The 18,340-nt window shown below is 48.5% G+C and overlaps 1 protein-coding gene and 1 pseudogene across 5 annotated transcripts in view; one reads left to right on the top strand and one right to left on the bottom strand.

The window, feature by feature from the left end:
- The window catches only part of LOC147447614 (uncharacterized), a 102,643-nt gene extending 97,586 nt beyond the window's left edge, over window positions 1-5,057 (bottom strand). For 3 of the 5 annotated variants that reach the window (XM_086523334.1, XM_086523337.1, XM_086523338.1), the window contains exons 1-2: window positions 4,769-5,057; window positions 4,565-4,678 (exon numbers count right to left, since the gene is read on the bottom strand). The gene's annotated coding sequence lies outside the window, so the exon portion shown is untranslated. Of the gene's footprint in view, window positions 1-4,564 lie in introns of all 5 variants that reach the window. The other 2 variants (XM_086523333.1, XM_086523335.1) reach the window with 2 other exon arrangements.
- Window positions 5,058-7,087: 2,030 nt separating this feature from the next.
- On the top strand, window positions 7,088-10,942 carry LOC147447613 (uncharacterized; annotated as a pseudogene).
- The last annotated feature ends 7,398 nt before the right edge of the window (window positions 10,943-18,340 follow it).

The following is an 18,340-nucleotide window of genomic DNA, read 5'->3' as shown; positions in this document are numbered from 1 at the left end:
CCATAGCTCCTTCAAGATACCCTCACTGCCATTCGGCTAGATATCATTCACACCCTGATTTGGCAGTGGGATTCTTCCTCAGGTACATCTCGAGCAGCCGAGGCTCGTCGATTTGCCTTCCTTCGGCGTTGGGCCCGATCTCCACTCTTCTTCACACTTACAGGTGGCCAGATTACATGGCATTATGCCCCCCCTCGGTGGTTTCTCCTCCACTCATCACACAGACCACCATGAGATTGTTCTAGTCGAGTTGTCACTATAGTGGCTCTCACCCTTACATTCAGCTTGTACACCCCACGTGATAGGCTATTTTGGCATCCGCTGGGGATTATATTGTACTCAGTAATATACAGCCTCGATTTTTCCAAAAAGAGAGAGAGAGAGAGAGAGAGAGAGATGAGATGAAATGTTATACTAACGTCTTCAAAACGCCAAAATGACCTATGAGACCAGAGCGTTACAATGTGGTGGATCTGATACAAAGTCAGAGTAATAGAATGAAATGAAGAATATAATTACGTGAAATCCTAAGCCAATAGGTGTGAACAAAGCAGCTAGTCGGGATAGCTAAACCACAAATCACAAGAGATCCAGCATTGGTCGCTGGCGGATCTCATCAATCTCCTCCATTGTTAGCAGTCTGACTGGGCGTCGTGCATGCCGGGCCAAAGTGATCCGGATCCTATGATGTAGCCTCCATCAATGCTGTGTAGTCCTCCGCAGTCGTGGGCGTTTGGATCTCCCCAATTCAATCGCTCGGTCGATCAATGTGCCTCTGGTGTGAGGCGAAAGAGAGAGAGAGAGAGAGAGAGAGAGAGAGAGAGAGAGAGAGAGAGAGAGAGAGAGAGAGAGAGAATGCATTGATGGCTAATCAATGGGGTGATGATAGCTAAGTCACGTGGATGTTTGTTGAGCTCGTGGTTCTTTTCTTTCAATTTAATCAAGGTGTCTTTTAGTTTAAGCAAGCTCTCGCATTTTTTCTTCAGATCTGCAACCATGGCTATGGCGATACAAACTGGGATTCCAACTTCCAAAGTTATTATCCTTATACTTGGAGCTGGTGAGCAGATTTTCTTTTTAATCTGATGCTTAAATTTTTTTGTCAATCACTTTGTTTTCTCATTGAAGGATGTTGTTTCACACACATATAGACTTACCTTTTTCAAGATACACATACATTATTTTGGTTTTATGTTGTTATAACATGTAAATTATAGAAGAGCAAACTTGCATTAGTATGCGATGGCCTTGGGTACTAGATGGCAACAACGAATATCAAACATGAGATTTTTAGAAGCAAACTCATCGAGAGAAAAGCAAAGAGAGAGGGGAAAAAAGAAAGGGAGAAAAAAGAGAGGAGAGAAAGAAAGGCTTCATTCTGTACTTTGAAATTGGCAGAGGCTGCTTTTGTAATATCAACGGCATACAAGCCCTAATGTTAAATAAATAGAAAGAAAGAAAGAAAAAAGAGAGAAAAGAGAGAAAGAAAGGCTTCATGCTGTACTTTGTAATTGATGGAGGCTGCCTTTTATATACAAGCCCTACTGTTAGAGAGAGAGAGAGAGAGAGAGAGAGAGAGATGTTATATTAACGTCTTCAAAAGGCCAGAGTGACCTATGAGACCAGAAAGTTACAATGTGGTGGATCTGATACAAAGTCAGAGTAACAAGATGACAAAAATGAAAAAATGAAAAAATAAAATACTATGGAATCCTGAACTTCTAGGTGTGAACTAAGCAGCTAAACAGCTAGCTAGGATAGCTAGATCACAGGAGATCGAGCATCGGTCGCTGGCGGATCTCATCAATCTCCTCCATGGCAGTAGTCTGACCGAGCGTCGTGCACGTCGAGCCAAAGTGATCCGAATCCTCTGATGCAGCCTCCGTCGATGCTGTGTAGTCCTCCGTAGTCGTGGGCGTCTGGATCTCCCCAGCTCAGTCGCTCGGTCGATCAGTGTCTCTGGTGTGAGGCGACGAGCTCTGCTGTGGTAGTAACTCCTCCGGGTGTCGAGTGGCAGTTCTAAAGAAGTCTGTGATCTGTCTCTGAGACTGGCTAGCCTCTCCTTTCATCAGGCTCTCTCTGTGTCTGCGCAACTCGAGCAAAAACAAACCTAGGCATCTTTGATCCTCGTACCGCATGACTCTAGAGAATGGTCCAAAGCCCTCTCTGAAGAAGCAATGGAAGCGGCCTCGTATCTCATAGTAGGCGGGGCAGTGGCATGTGTAGTGCAACTCTGTCTCACGCTCGATGTCACACAGGAGGCATCTCCTGGCCTCTGTTGGTACTCCACTGTATCTCCCAGTCTCGATCCGTAGCTGTGTGAGGATGTGCGTATCTGGCCAATAGCACATCGTATCCCATGAGACAAGTGGATGTCCATGTATTTGGGCCTCGTCACAAAACCATCCTTCGTAAGCTGGAGGAGATGCTCTCTGTAGAAAGCCATCTTCGTGTCCAGCTCTTGCGCTGGCTGTATCCATGTCCTCTTGGTGTCTAGCCGAGTCAAGTCCTTGCGAATGAGCCTGGTGATCTCGGACTGTGTAAGAGTCAGAGAGGGCGCATCCAATGAGTACTAGAAGGGAGGCAATCTGTCTATGCTGAACCCATGTGCCTGAAACCATGATGTCATCTCCCCGTACCAGCATGTTGTATCTCCCTGCATGGCTAACTGTCGAGAGGACTCAAGTGCAAGGCGTGCATATCTATCTCTGGGAAGTTCCCACATGTGGTGTATGAAGGAGACAGATCTGGTGAGCACCTCAACTACTAGTGGGGGGGCAGCTAGCTCTGCTCGTACAATAGCACGTGGTACTGAAGCCTTCGCTCTAATGAGCCTCGAGATCATAGAGACCAGAGGCTTCTCCGTGTCCCCCCAGCCATCACTGCAGCCTGTCCTCCCGTGACGATCCAGTGAAGGTTCCCAAATCTCAGCTCCATAAAGCAATGCAGAAGCCACCAGAGTGTCGAAGGCTAGAGCTTCGTCTGAGGCTCTTGAAACTCAACTTGTGAACACATCCTTTCTAATCAACCTAATGCTGCATGGGCTCTGGTCAATCTAGTCTCTGCTGCCCTCAATGAAAATGCTGGCCCACTAAATACCACTCCAAGGTAAGTGTAAGCATCTGTATACTCCACCTTCTGCTGGCCGTATGTGAATGCTGGCGCTGACCTCCTGATCCACTGTGGGGTGGTATTAAATACCATGACCTTGGTTTTACCAAGGTTGACGAACAAACCACTTTCCTGGGCAAACCTATGCAAAGCATCCAGGTGACGTTGCATCCCCTCCGGAGAGTCGGAGAGATCAACACAATATCATCAGCATATAACAATGGAATCCATGTCCATGCCAGCTGTGCACCTCTATCCCCATCTCTCAATGTAGTCAGAAACCTCATCCACATATATATCAAATAGAGTAGGAGAGAGCGGGCAGCCCTGCTTCACCCCAATAGTGGAGTAAACCAGTGTGGATAGACCCTCTAAGGTGCGTACATGCCCTACTACTGACCACAAGTACTCACAATGGCATAGATGATACGCAACAAACCCTTCGTATCTTATGATATTGTTCGAGCAAGTCTGTTGCTCCACCCATGATGGTAGGGGCATATTTCAGACCATATGCCTCTAGACAGATACAAAAAGACGTCACTTGATCGATTATCATATAGAGCTTTCAAGGCTTTTAAGCACTTGGCTGAGGCAAGGGACAGAGGACCTTGGTATGTTGAGGTCACAAAGTGGTTGTCACAGCAGGAACTAAGATGGACCGCCTCCCACCATTCCAATATGACATGGATGCGCCACACATCCACCTCTCACATTGCGAGAGGAACAGAGTCTTGAGACAGGATCTTCGGTAGATTTACAAATGTGAGAGGTGGATACCACCCCGGCAACCCCTTCCTCCAAAGATGCTATAATACACAGAGCACTTCATGAGCATCTCAGACGATGGATTCATAAAGAGGCTAGCACACATGGAGGAGGGCTTCTTACCGCACGGTTCTAGGGTGGCAATTGACCAACTTAGGGTTTTGTCACATCGCCTTGAGATAGAGACAAACAATGCAACTCAAATCCCCATAGGCAAGAGGATATGTAGACTACACAGATGGTGAGTTGCACGGGATGTGGGATGAGGAGCACTATGTATGCGGCAACAAGGCCTACATTGCCATCACGGACAAATACCTAACCGTGTTCAACACGTTGGGGAGGTTTATACTCGATATTCAGCGACATAAAGACAACTTTTCACAGGCCAAGACTGTACTAGGTGGGGGCCATTAGACAAAAATCACCGCATTCTAGATAGCTAGAGTGCATATCATGCTTGTATACCGTTGGCATATAGTCCTGCATTCTAAGCCCCTATGGGTAGAGCTCCATCCATCATGGTCACCACTCATTGTACACAACACATTGAGTCCTAGCGAGGTCCGAGCATCAATTCATATATGTATAGATAGATAGATAGGACCAAAGACATGAAAAACTGAAAATCCGCTAGGAGAAAATTAAAATAAGTTAAAGCCTGCAGAGTGAGGGTAAAAAATACCTTTCCAACTATTGTAGGAGGAAGGGGAGGAGGGAGAGGTATCCACCAAAGCCTCTAAAAGATAGGCCCTCAGGAAAAACCACCCAGGAAGGTATGAGGCACAATTAAGAAGCCCTAAATAGCATCAAAAGACACATTGAGAGGCGACCATTGCACAAGAGAGAGAAGGATGGAAGAGAAGTGTGGCAACAATGCAAACAAGACCAGCAGTTCACAGCCAGTAGCAGAAGCTCTCATCCCGGCCAAATCCATCAAGCTGCCGTCGTCAGGAGGACAACACTACTGAAGAACTCACTACAACCACTCCCACAGAAAAGTAAAACAAACAAACAAAATCTCTCGCACAGGCACACACGCCCAACCCATATACGAGGAAGAAAACAGGAAAACAAAAGGAAGGAAATGCACAAGAACAAAAACAACAAGAAGCCGCACCCTAACCTCTCTCTCTCTCTCTCTCTCTCTCTCCAAATAGTGGGATCTTGTGAAAGATTGAGAGACTCTTTATGCTGGGTCTCTTTGCATTGCGCATCTCTTGCCATTTAATCTTTCAATCGCTTGCCTTTTAGTGCCAGCGAATAGTCTTGAGAAAACACTCGTAGTATGAAGTGAGTATGACCTCTCTCTCTCTCCCTACGCGTAGCATGTCCCCCAAGGTTTCCTACGCGTAGGAGGTAAAAGTTCTTTTCGTTAAACGCGTCCCTTCTTCTACGCGTAGGAAATATATATTTTTTTTTATTTTTTTTTTTTTTTTTTTTTTGCCGTTCGGCCCCGTCCCCACCACTTTGCAGCTTTCGGGCCTCATAGGTCATTATGCCCCTTTTGAAGACTTTAATATAACATTTCATTTCATCTCTAACATACTTTACCCCCCCTCCCCACTCCCTCCCCCCCCTCCTTCACTTTTGTTTTCGAGACACACACACACAACTGAGCATATTGAGGGCACCTGGCCACACCGCCTCGCGCTCCACCACTCGTCGCGATCGCCGCCAGTGGGTGTGCACGCGTACATCCAGTGACTCCTAGCCGCCGCGTCCGTTGCTAGGGTGGGTGTACACCTAACTCCCTTGCCTCCCTTGCGGACGGCAATCAAACATGAGGAAGATGAACGATAAAGCCGACCCCCTAGAGGATGCCATTCAAAAATGCAAAGAGGAGATGACGGAGATCATGACCAAGCTGAACCGCAACCTCTGGGGCACAATAAACATACTCGAAGGACGCGTGTTGATTCAAGAGAGCAAGATAAGCACGCTGGAAGACCGAGTGACGACCCAAGAGGAAGAGATCGCGTCACTCAAGAAAGAGCTCGTCGAAGCACGATCAAGAAACACACTGGAAGAGAGCGAACTGCAACCCTCAGTAATCGAAGAAATCAACACAATCAAGGAGCAAGTACGGGCCATCAAAGAAGGAGAGGAGCAGCATAAAGAAATGATGACTTCTTGGGTGGATGTTCTTACCAAAACTCAACAGAAGGCGGACGAAGCCGAGAAATGGATCAAGGTGGCCAAGAAAGGAAAAGGCAAGGAGATAACGCCCACGCCCACACCCAACAACATCATTAATCAGACACTAGAGGAGGAGCAAAGGAGAAGGGTGCGCGCTTTACATGTGAGAATTTGTGGTCTTAAAGACAAAGGCAATGTGGACGAAGAAGTAAAAGAACTCACAGCCTTGATGGGAATTCATGAGCCGACGCACACAAGGGCATGGAGAGTGGGCAACATAAAGAAAAATGGAAGCAGTGGAGAAACCTCAAAAGAAAGAGCACTCATCATCCGTTTTCCGTCCATGGAAGCAAAGAAGACATTCTTGAAGAAAAGACCAACTCTTAAAGAGACTGGCATCTTTCTCGGGGATGATCTCACCCTCTCGCAGATCGCTCATATGCAGGAAGTAATGCCGGAGATTAGAGCGGCAAGGGACAAAGGCAAGATCGCTTTTTACCGAGACGGAAAAGTGGTAATACTAGAACGACGCTCCACATGACGGTGCAAGACTTATGGGACCACACTCAAAGTAGCTGCCTGGAACTGCAATGGATCTATGCGTATTGATGTGGGTGCCTTTGAGGATAGCTTTACTGAAAGAGACATCATCTTTTACTCTGAGACACACCAGGCCCAAGGGCAATCCATGCCTCACATCAATGGATACAGGTGGAAGACGGCCTACAGACAGGAGACACGCTCAGAGCACAGAGGGCGGGGCTCGGGGGGAGTGGCAGTGTTATTTAGAGAGGATCTGCAGCCACTGATACATATAGCCCGCAGGGACGAGCAGGCTAGGTACATGTGGGTGAGACTGAAAGCAGAGACAGGCAGATACCTCTATCTAGCTATTTGCTACTTTCCCCCGAGTACATCAGTTTATGCATCACCCAGAGGACAGTCCCCTTTCTCTATTCTCGATGATGACATATGGGAGTTCTCTAGGGATGGTGAAATCATCATCCTAGGGGACTTCAATGCTAGGACTGCCCACCACCAGGCAGTGTTTTATGATACTTCAGAGGAGATGCTAAGAGAACTAGATGTTGCAGAGACGGGCCTTTCCAGACTATCACATGATGTAGAATGTACTGAGTATGGGCGACACTTGATAGACATGGGCACTGCACATGGATTGGCCATCTTGAACGGCCTACAGAGATTTCCTACTTCGGGAGGTTTTACATGCTTCTCACACAGACATGGAGCCAGCACAGTGGACTATGTCATGGCACAGCCGAATCTCATCTCCAATATCCAGGATCTCATAGTTGAGCCCAGACCGATCGCGGTGGCAGTGGATCATGCTCTGGTGTCGATAACCATCTCCTTCTAGTTCAGTGTAGCACACAGGCCACGAGTAGCGGCCCCTACTCGCTATACATTCACACGGGAGACGGATTCTGTATACATGGACGGGATCTATAGACGCTTATGCACTGAGGACCCGGGGCGACCTCTGGAAGAGCTAACTACTATACTGACACGGACATTACATGAGGCAGCAGCAGAAGCATACCCACACACCCACCCTGAGCAGAGCCGCCGATCAGGGAGCATGCCTCAGAATAGCTGGTACGATGAGGAGTGCCACCAGACTAGAGCCAGACTTCAGAGGGAGGTGCTGTTGGGGGACGTCACTCACAGACAGTCACAGACTGACTTCCGACACCTGGTGCGACGGAAGAAGAGGGCTTTTTTGGCTCGACTCGAGCAGGATCTATATCAGCTATTCTTGAGTCAGGACTCGCGTGAGGCGTGGCAGCTCTTTCATGAGCAGTCCCCCCCCCCCCCTGCTATTTCCTCCACAGAGACCTGGGGGCAGTACGCATCACCTTTGTACACAGTACATGGACAGCCGGCCCTCCCCAACCCCCCCGATCCATGCCCACACGCATGTGTCTTTTTCACCGCTGAGATGGTGAAGAAAGCTATTGACAGGATGAAGACTGGGAGAGCATATGATCATGATGGCCTAGTCGTTGAACATTTCATGCATGCCAAAGACCTACTAGCAGAGCTTCTAGCAGTTATGTTCAACCGGGCCATGTGTGAGGGCCTACCGGACTCTTGGAGCCTATCTACGATCATACCCATCTTCAAATCAGGAGACCCCATGGAGCCTGGGAATTATCGCAATATTATGATTGGGCACACACTGGCACGGCTGTATGCATCCATTCTGGAGCAACAGCTGAGTAGATGGGCAGAGAGGGAAGGGATACGTGCAACTGGGCAGGTAGGATTCAGGAGAGGCTTCTCCACTCTTAACCATTTCCTAACACTCAGGGCCATCATCGAAGAAGTCAGATCTCATGGGAGACGGATCTATTGTAGCTTTGTGGACTTCCGCAAAGCTTTCGACACGATCCCCAGAGCTAGACTGATGCCAAGACTACAGGAAATGGGAGTACCCACAGAACTCATTTGGGGGGTCATGGAATTGTACAGATCAGTAGTAGGGCATGTACGCACCCCGGAGGGACTTTCTAAACCGGTTCACTCCACTATTGGGGTCAAGCAGGGCGGCCCGCTCTCTCCTACTCTTTTCGGTATGTATGTGGATGAGGTTTCTGACTACATTGACAGCGATGGGGATAAAGGTGCTCAGTTGGCAGGGACATGGATTCCACTTTTGTTATATGCTGATGACATAGTGTTGATCTCCGAATCCCCAGATGGAATGCAATGTCAATTGGATGCTTTGCATATGTTCGCCTACGAAAGTGGTTTGTCTGTCAACCTGGGTAAAACCAAGGTTATGGTGTTTAATACCACCCCACAGTGGATCAGGAGGTCAGCACCTACATTCACATACGGCCAAGAGACGATGGAGTACACAGACGCTTACACTTACCTTGGAGTGGTTTTTAGCGGACCTGCATTCTCACTCAGAAGAGCAGCAGAGACCAGACTTACTAGAGCCCACACAGCATTGGGTAGATTGGAGAGGATGTGTTCGAAGGTTCAGTTTCAGGAGCCCCGGACGAAGCTCTAGCTCTTTGACACCTTGGTGGCTTCAGCACTGCTCTATGGAACTGAGATATGGGGACCTTCACTGGATCACCACGGGAGGCCGGGTCGCTCAGACGGATGGGGGAACATGGAGAAACCTCTCGTCTCTATGATCTCGGCTCATTAGAGCCAAGGCATCAGTACCACGGGCCATTATCCGAGCAGAGCTAGTAGCCCCCCCACTTGTGGTGGAGGCGCTCAACAAATCGGTCTCCTTCATAAACCGCACATGGGCACTTCCTAGAGACAGATATGCTCGCATAGCACTTGAATCCTCTCGACAGCTAGCCATACAAGGAGATACAACATGCTGGTATGGGGAGATGACATCATGGTTTCAGGCACATGGGTTCAGCATAGACAGGCTGCCACCATTCCAGTACTCATTGGATGCACCATCTCTCACTCTTACACAGTCAGAGATCACCAAGCTCATCCGCCAAGACCTGACCCAGCTAGACACCAGGAGGACATGGATACAACCAGCACAAGAATTGGGCACGAAGATGGCTTTCTACAGAGACCACCTCCTCCAACTTACGGAAGATGCTTTTGTGGCGAGACCCAGATACATGGTACCCACTTGTCTCATGGGATACGATGCGCTATCGGCCAGTTACGCACATCTTCTCACCAGTTGCGGATTGAGACTGGGAGATACAACGGAATACCAGCAGAGGACAGGACATGCCCCTTATGTAACATGGAACCTGAGACAGAGCTACACTATACATGCCGCTGCCCCGTCTACTACGAGATACGAGGCCGCTTCCATTGCTTGTTCAGAGAGGGTTTTGGACCGCTCTCAAGAGTCATGGGATACGAAGATCAGAGATGCCTGGGTTTGTTCTTGCTTGAGCTACGTAGACACAGAGATAGCCTGATGAATGGCGAGGCTAGCCAGTCTCAAAGACAGATCACAGACTTCTTCAGAGCAGACACGGGACAACCGCAAGAGCCACTCCCACAACAGAGCTCCCCCCCGTCTCACACCAGAGGCACACTGATTGACCGAGCGATTGAACTGGGGAAATCCAGGCGCCCGCGACTGCGAAGAAATACACAGCATCGACGAAGGCTACGACAGAAAATTCAGAGCACGCTGGCCAGGCATACACGACGCCCGGTCAGACTACTTACCATGGAGGAAATTGATATGATTCGCCAACGACCGATGCTAGATCTCCTGTGATTCAACTATCCCAACAAGCCGCCCATTATTCTGCTTAGTTTTTTGCTTGACTCACATAGACCAACTTAGGACCCCATAGTATATATCTTTGTTTTGTACTGTTGGTTAGGTCATTTTGTTACTCTGACTTTGTATCAGATCCACCACTTTGTAACTTTCGGGTCTCATAGGTCATTGTGGCCTTTTGAAGACGTTAATATAACATTTCATTTCATTTCATTTCTCTCCAGCTGACGGGCTCGTGTAGGTGCAAATGCAGGAGAACGCGCAGGCGCAGCAACAGGGGGGCGTGTAGCAGTAGCAGGTGCAACTGCAGGATAGCGCGCAGGCACAATAGTAGGGGGCGTGCAGGTGCAACAGTAGAGGGGCGCGCAGGTGCAGCAGCAACAGCAGGTGACTCAGTGCGCGAACCTGCATTTTTGCTGCAACGACCTGTTCTTTCACCCAGGGCAGCACTTCACTTGTTTTCTACGTTTTCTATATTTGCTGGTTATTGCCGCGAAGCCCTCTACACAGCCCGTCAGCTACAAGGTTATTGTTACTGTTACTGTTTCTGCAATCTTCTCAAAAGGCATAGAATTTCCAGAATTGCTCAGCAGACAGACAGATTTTGAGCTATATTATGTATGCATAATTGAGGACAACAAATATATTCACAAGGTGCAGGTATCGTGAATAAACAAAAATGGGGCTGAGCCTCTGGATATTTTGCAGAGCAGACTGAGTGTTCCGCACTGGGCTATGGTAGTGCGTATACCCGCATTCGGGCTGTGGTTATTACTTCTCCGCCTGGACTCATCCGAGCCAGAGCGTCGAGCTATAAGGGAGGCCATGAGCGTTTCGCCAGTGGAAGCCATGAACGTTTCACCAATATGTAAGCCCCATACGAAGGCAACCTTTGTGCTCACAAACAAGCGGATAACACAAATGGAAAGGGAGATGAAAGAATGGAAAGCAGAGACGGAGGGATGGTGGAAAGAGAAGGCCAACCTTCTTCAAATGTTCCTCAACGAAGGCGCGCAATGGAAGAAGGAGAAAGAGGACTTGCACGCAGAGCTACAAGCACTTAAGACAGATTCACAAGCACTTAGAGAAGAGGTCACAGCCCTCAAGCGAGGGCTTGCGGATAGAGTAAACAATGGATTGGAAGAAGGGGAATTCCAACCCTCGGTGATAGAGGAGATCAAGGTCATCAAGGAGCAGGTACGGATGATCACAGAGGAGGAGAAACAGAAGGTGGTAAAGACGTCTTCGTGGATGGATGTGATCACGAAGACGCAAAAGAAGGCGGATAAGGCCGAGAAACGGATAGAAGTCACTAAGAAAGGGAAAGGGAAAGGGAAAGGGAAAGAAACCACATCCGTACCCACTCCTACAATCATCAACATGACTCTAGAAGAAGAGCAGCGAAGGAAAACTAGAGCCTTGCATATAAGAGTAACCGGTCTAAAAGACCGAGATGAAGTGGAAGGGGAAGTCGAAGAACTTCTCCGCATGATGGGTAGTGAGGCTACTCATACAAAGGCATGGAGGGTAGGGAAGAAGACACAAGGCAATGGGGAGACTTCAAAAGGGAGAGCTTTAATCATCCGTTTCCTGTCCATGGAGGCAAAGAAGGATTTCTTGAAGAAGCGCCCTACACTAAGGAAAATGGGCATATTCCTTGGAGATGACCTCACTCTCACACAACTTGCGCATATGAGGGAGGTAATGCCAGAGATTCAAGCGGCAAGGGAGAAGGGAAAGACGGCCTTCTACAGAGATGGCCGGGTGGTGATTGTAGAGCGGCGCTCCACATGACGGTGCTAGACCTATGGGACCACACTCAAAGTTGCCACCTGGAATTGTAATGGATCTATGCGCCTTGATGTGGGTGCTTTTGAGGATAGTTTTACGGGAAGAGACATGGTCTTCTACTCTTGAGACACATCAGACCCCGGGGCAATCTATGCCTCACATTAGGTGATATAGATGGGAGACGGCCTGTAGACAAGAGACACGATCAGAGCACAGAGGGCGGGGCTTAGGAGGAGTGGCAGTGTTATTCAGGGAGGAGTTGCAGCCATTGATACATACAACCCGCAGGGATGAGCAAGCTAGGTACATGTGGGTGAGATTGAGAGCAGAGACAGGCAGATATCTTTACATTGCTATTTGCTACTTTCCCCCGAGTACGTCAGTTTATGCACCACCCAGAGGACAGTCCCCCTTCTCTATTTTGGATGATGACATATGGAAGTTCTCTAGAGATGGTGACATCATCATTCTAGGGGATTTCAATGCTAGGACTGCACATCATCGGACAGTCTTTTATGATACTTCAGAGGAGATGCTGAGAGAGTTGGATGTTGTAGAGACGGGCCTATCCAGACTATCACAGGATGGAGAACACACTCAGTATGGATGACACTTCATAGACATGGGGACTGCACATGGATTGGCCATCTTGAATGGACTACATAGATTTCCTGTTGCGGGGGGTTTTACATGCTTTCCACACAGACATGGAGCCAGCAAAGTGGATTATGTCATGGCACAGCCGAGCCTCATCTCCAATATCCAGGATCTCACGGTTGGACCCAGACCTGTTGGTGTGGCAGTGGACCATGCTGTTGTGTCGTTGACCATCTCTTTTAAGTTTAGTGTAGCACACAGGCTACGGGCAGCAGCCCCTACTCGCTACACCTTCACGTGGGATACGGATTCTGTATACATAGATGGGATCTACAGACGCTTGTGCACAGAGGAGCCAGGGCGACCTCTGGAGGAGCTTACTACTATATTGACACAGACACTACATGAGGCAGCAGCAGAGGCATACCCACATACCCAACCTGAGCAAAGACGCCGTTCGGGGAGCATGCCCCAGAACAGTTGGTATGATGAGGAATGCCAGGACACTAGAGCTAGACTTCAAAGGGAGGTGCTTTTGGGGGACATCACTCACAGACAGTCACAGATTGACTTCCGACGCTTAGTGCGGCGAAAGAAGAGGGCATTTTTGGCTCGCCTAGAACAGGATCTATACCAGCTATTCTTGAGTCAAGACTCACGTGAGGCATGGCGGCTCTATCATGAGCACTCCCCCCTCCCTGCCATCACTTCTCTACAGAGGCATGGGGTCAATATGCATCATCTCTGTACACAGTTCCTGAGCAGCCCCCCCCCCCCCCCCCTTCCCGACCCCCCCGATCCATGCCCACACACATGTGTTTTTTTCACCGCTGAGATGGTGAGGAAGGCCATTGACAAGATGAGGACTGGGAGAGCATATGATCATGATGGCTTAGTGGCTGAGCATTTCACGCATGCCAGAGATTTACTAGCAGAGCTTCTAGCAGTTATGTTTAACCATGTCATGTGTGAGGGCTTGCCTGATACTTGGAGCCTATCTACTATTGTACCTATCTTCAAGGCAGGAGACCCTATGGAGCCTGGGAATTCTCGCACTATCATGATTGGACACACATTGGCACGGTTGTACGCATCTATTCTTGAGCAGCAGCTGAGTAGATGGGTGGAGAGGGAGGGGATACGCGCAGCCGGGCAGGCAGGTTTCAGGAGGGGTTTTTCTACTCTTGACCATATCTTGACACTCAGAACCATCATTGAGGAGGGCAGATCGCGTTGGACAAGGATCTATTGTAGCTTTGTGGATTTCCGCAAAGTGCCCAGAGCTAGATTGATGTGCAGATTACAATAGATAGAGGTACCCACTGAGCTCATTTGGGGGGTCATGGCATTATACAGGTCAGTAGTAGGGCATCTACGCACCTTAGAGGGTCTATCCACACTGGTTTACTCCACTATTGGGGTGAAGCAGGGCTGCCCGCTCTCTCCTACTCTATTTGATATGTATGTGGATCAGGTTTCTGACTACATTGAGAGATGGGGATAGAGGTGCACAGCTGGCATGGACATGGATTCCACTGTTATATGCTGATGATATTGTGTTGATCTCTCCGACTCTCCGGAGGGGATGCAACGTCACCTGGATGCTTTGCATAGGTTTGCCCAGGAAAGTGGTTTGTCCGTCAACCTTGGTAAAACCAAGGTCATGGTATTTAATACCACCCCACAGTGGATCAGGAGGTCATCGCCAGCATTCACATACGGCCAGCAGAAGGTGGAGTATACAGATGCTTACACTTACCTTGGAGTGGTATTTAGTGGGCCAGCATTTTCATTGAGGGCAGCAGAGACTAGATTGACCAGAGCCCATGCAGCATTAGGTAGATTAGAAAGGATGTGTTCACAGGTTCAGTTTCAAGAGCCTCGGACGAAGCTCTGGCCCTTTGACACTTTGGTGGCTTCTGCATTGCTTTATGGAGCTGAGATTTGGGAACCTTCACTGGATCGTCACGGGAGGACAGGCTGCAGTGATGGCTGGAGGGACACGGAGAAGCCTCTGGTCTCTATGATCTCGAGGCTCATTAGAGAGAAGGCTTCAGTACCATGTGCTATTGTACGAGCAGAGCTAGCTGCCCCCCCACTAGTAGTTGAGGTGCTCACCAGATCTGTCTCCTTCATACACCACATGTGGGAACTTCCCAGAGATAGATATGCACGCCTTGCACTTGAGTCCTCTCGACAGTTAGCCATGCAGGGAGATACAACATGCTGGTACGGGGAGATGACATCATGGTTTCAGGCACATGGGTTCAGCATAGACAGATTGCCTCCCTTCTAGTACTCATTGGATGCGCCCTCTCTGACTCTTACACAGTCCGAGATCACCAGGCTCATTCGCAAGGACTTGACTCGGCTAGACACCAAGAGGACATGGATACAGCCAGCGCAAGAGCTGGACACGAAGATGGCTTTCTACAGAGAGCATCTCCTCCAGCTTACGAAGGATGGTTTTGTGACGAGGCCCAAATACATGGACATCCACTTGTCTCATGGGATACGATGTGCTATTGGCCAGATACGCACATCCTCACACACAGCTACGGATCGAGACTGGGAGATACAGTGGAGTACCAACAGAGGCCAGGAGATGCCTCCTGTGTGACATCGAGCGTGAGACAGAGTTGCACTACACATGCCACTGCCCCGCCTACTATGAGATACGAGGCCGCTTCCATTGCTTCTTCAGAGAGGGCTTTGGACCATTCTCTAGAGTCATGCGGTACGAGGATCAAAGATGCCTAGGTTTGTTTTGCTCGAGTTGCGCAGACACAGAGAGAGCCTGATGAAAGGAGAGGCTAGCCAGTCTCAGAGACAGATCACAGACTTCTTTAGAACTGCCACTCGACACCCGGAGGAGTTACTACCACAGCAGAGCTCGTCGCCTCACACCAGAGACACTGATCGACCGAGCGACTGAGCTGGGGAGATCCAGACGCCCACGACTACGGAGGACTACACAGCATCGACGGAGGCTGCATCAGAGGATTCGGATCACTTTGGCTCGACGTGCACGACGCTCGGTCAGACTACTGCCATGGAGGAGATTGATGAGATCCGCCAGCGACCGATGCTCGATCTCCTGTGATCTAGCTATCCTAGCTAGCTGTTTAGCTGCTTAGTTCACACCTAGAAGTTCAGGATTCCATAGTATTTTATTTTTTCATTTTTTCATTTTTGTCATCTTGTTACTCTGACTTTGTATCAGATCCACCACATTGTAACTTTCTGGTCTCATAGGTCACTCTGGCCTTTTGAAGACGTTAATATAACATCTCTCTCTCTCTCTCTCTCTCTCTCTCTCTAACAGTAGGGCTTGTATATAAAAGGCAGCCTCCATCAATTACAAAGTACAACATGAAGCCTTTCTTTCTCTCTTTTCTCTCTTTTTTCTTTCTTTCTTTCTATTTATTTAACATTAGGGCTTGTATGCCGTTGATATTACAAAAGCAGCCTCTGCCAATTTCAAAGTACAGAATGAAGCCTTTCTTTCTCTCCTCTCTTTTTTCTCCCTTTCTTTTTTCCCCTCTCTCTTTGCTTTTCTCTCGATGAGTTTGCTTCTAAAAATCTCATGTTTGATATTCGTTGTTGCCATCTAGTACCCAAGGCCATCGCATACTAATGCAAGTTTGCTCTTCTATAATTTACATGTTATAACAACATAAAACCAAAATAATGTATGTGTATCTTGAAAAAGGTAAGTCTATATGTGTGTGAAACAACATCCTTCAATGAGAAAACAAAGTGATTGACAAAAAAATTTAAGCATCAGATTAAAAAGAAAATCTGCTCACCAGCTCCAAGTATAAGGATAATAACTTTGGAAGTTGGAATCCCAGTTTGTATCGCCATAGCCATGGCTGCAGATCTGAAGAAAAAATGCGAGAGCTTGCTTAAACTAAAAGACACCTTGATTAAATTGAAAGAAAAGAACCACGAGCTCAACAAACATCCACGTGACTTAGCTATCATCACCCCATTGATTAGCTATCATCACCCCATTGATTAGCCATCAATGCATTCTCTCTCTCTCTCTCTCTCTCTCTCTCTCTCTCTCTCCTCTCCTCTCTCTCTCTCTCTCTCTCTCTCTCTCTCTCTCTCTCTCTCTCTCTCTTTGTCGCCTCACACCAGAGGCACATTGATCGACCGAGCGATTGAATTGGGGAGATCCAAACGCCCACGACTGCGGAGGACTACACAGCATCAATGGAGGCTACATCAGAGGATCCGGATCACTTTGGCCCGGTATGCACGACGCCCAGTCAGACTGCTAACAATGGAGGAGATTGATGAGATCCGCCAGCGACCAATGCTGGATCTCTTGTGATTTGTGGTTTAGCTATCCCGACTAGCTGCTTTGTTCACACCTACCGGCTTAGGATTTCACGGTAATTATATTCTTCATTTCATTCTATTACTCTGACTTTGTATCAGATCCACCACATTGTAACGCTCTGGTCTCATAGGTCATTTTGGCGTTTTGAAGACGTTAGTATAACATTTCATCTCATCTCTCTCTCTCTCTCTCTCTCTCTCTCTCTCTCTCTCTCTCTCTCTCTCTCTCTCTCTCTCTCTCTCTCTCTCTCTCTCTCTCTCTTTTTGGAAAAATCAAGGCTGTATATTACTGAGTACAATATAATCCCCAGCGGATGCCAAAATAGCCTATCACGTGTGGTGTACAAGCTGAATGTAAGGGTGAGAGCCACTATAGTGACAACTCGACTAGAACAATCTCATGGTGGTCTGTGTGATGAGTGGAGGAGAAACCACCGAGGGGGGGCATAATACCATGTAATCTGGCCACCTGTAAGTGTGAAGAAGAGTGGAGATCGGGCCCAACGCCGAAGGAAGGCAAATCGACGAGCTAATCTTCCAATGCTTATCATCAATTCTGACAGTGTACTCAAAGAATGATACAGGTGCACCGGTGGGGTTAGAGTGAGGCCAATGCCACTCTCCTGGGTCCCAATAAAGCTGAGATAGGGCACGACCCTCCCACACCCAAAGCCTCCAAAGTGCGGCATCAGCGGAAGCGAAACGGGGGTCAACACAACGACACTTCCCGCGGGAGCCAACTACTCGTATGGCCTCCCATCGAACGCCGGGGTAGACAAGGTGCAGAGAGGTGGTATCATATGTCAATCTAGCATGAATCCCCTGAGAGTAGTCAGTATCAACTGTGAACAGCATGGTGTCTAAACGAACTAATAAGAGAATGCTCTGAGCAAAGAGACCTTCCCAGCCACTATGTGGAGGCATCTTAACCGTGCCGCGCATGACTGCGTCCCACTGTGAAGGAACGGCGGAGTCAATCTCAAGCAGTCTGTGTGTCACCCCGCGACCAATGTCATAATGTTCTGCCACAAAATCTGCATCCAGCATACGTGTCTCATGAAACAACCGCATAGAGGCAGTAGGGCGAGTGTCCCAAGCAGCCCAATCAATGTGAGTCCTCTCTCCAAGCTGACGGGGTGGATTAGCCAAAGAATCAAGAACTGCATCATTCCAAATGAGAGGCTGGCGCTCAATCTCCTCGCGACATGAGGGAGGTGAGCGTATGATAGCCCGTCGTCGCATGGAAACCCAAATCTGAAGGAGCGATCGGATGAAGGGTGAGAGAGTGCTGGTGAACAAGCGGGTATCCGTAAAGAGAAAACGATACCC

This window comes from Adiantum capillus-veneris, chromosome 11 (assembly GCF_014529385.1).
Source record: "Adiantum capillus-veneris isolate H3 chromosome 11, ASM1452938v2, whole genome shotgun sequence".
NCBI lineage: Eukaryota > Viridiplantae > Streptophyta > Polypodiopsida > Polypodiales > Pteridaceae > Adiantum > Adiantum capillus-veneris.
This window is presented reverse-complemented; position numbering and strand designations above follow the sequence as displayed.